Source organism: Cololabis saira, chromosome 12 (genome assembly GCF_033807715.1).
Source record: "Cololabis saira isolate AMF1-May2022 chromosome 12, fColSai1.1, whole genome shotgun sequence".
NCBI classification, from domain to species: domain Eukaryota; kingdom Metazoa; phylum Chordata; class Actinopteri; order Beloniformes; family Belonidae; genus Cololabis; species Cololabis saira.
The window spans coordinates 12,366,612-12,367,346 of NC_084598.1; the positions used below are offsets into that span (position 1 = coordinate 12,366,612).

Sequence of the window (735 nt, forward strand, 5' to 3'; positions counted from 1 at the left end):
ATTAAAATGACAAATTAAACTTGAACTAAACTTGAATATCTTAATGTGAAGTTTATCTACAGTCACCAATACACTGTTTTTCTATTTGAATGTACTTATCTTATCATATAGTCGTGCACAAGAGCTAATATGTAAGAATATTCAATGCGTGGAAATGGCAAACGAATTTCTCTTATGCCCAAACCTTCAAGTATTTATTAACTCAATCACTGCTTATATTGTACATGTTAATAGGAGTGCACCGGTCCTGGAGATACTGCAATACCAGGTCGATGCGTGGAGTGGACGGAGCAAGCCCCTATTCCATCTCCCTGTTCCAAAAATCAATTTAATATATGGTCCCCGGGTAGGGGACGTATCAGATATTAAACTGATAAGAACAGATTTTTTTTTTCTTTTTATTCTGTCAAGAAAACAATGTACACAAAATAAAATCTAGACAGAATGGAAAACAAGATAAACCCCTCTTGTGGGATTGGGCACAAGCCAATAAACGGTAAAATACACACACAAGATCACAAAAAACAGGACACAAAAGGAACAAAAAAATAGATAAAACCAAACAAGCCGGAAACACACCCAAAAAAAATTGAAAACAATAGGGCTATTCCAGTAAGATTAGCAAGCATCACAACAGCTACCCAGTTTCATAAATCAGTGAAAATAATTTTCCATCTTGTTTTGATGGCGGATGCTCCCCATTTCAGGACCTCAAAACGGTATCTTTTTTCCATT

At 35.5% G+C, this 735-nt stretch overlaps 1 non-coding gene across 1 annotated transcript; it reads right to left on the reverse strand.

The window, feature by feature from the left end:
* Positions 1 to 231: 231 nt before the first annotated feature.
* On the reverse strand, positions 232 to 419 carry LOC133457584 (U2 spliceosomal RNA). The gene has a single exon (XR_009783873.1). It is a non-coding gene; the product is annotated as a U2 spliceosomal RNA (small nuclear RNA).
* Positions 420 to 735: the final 316 nt, after the last annotated feature.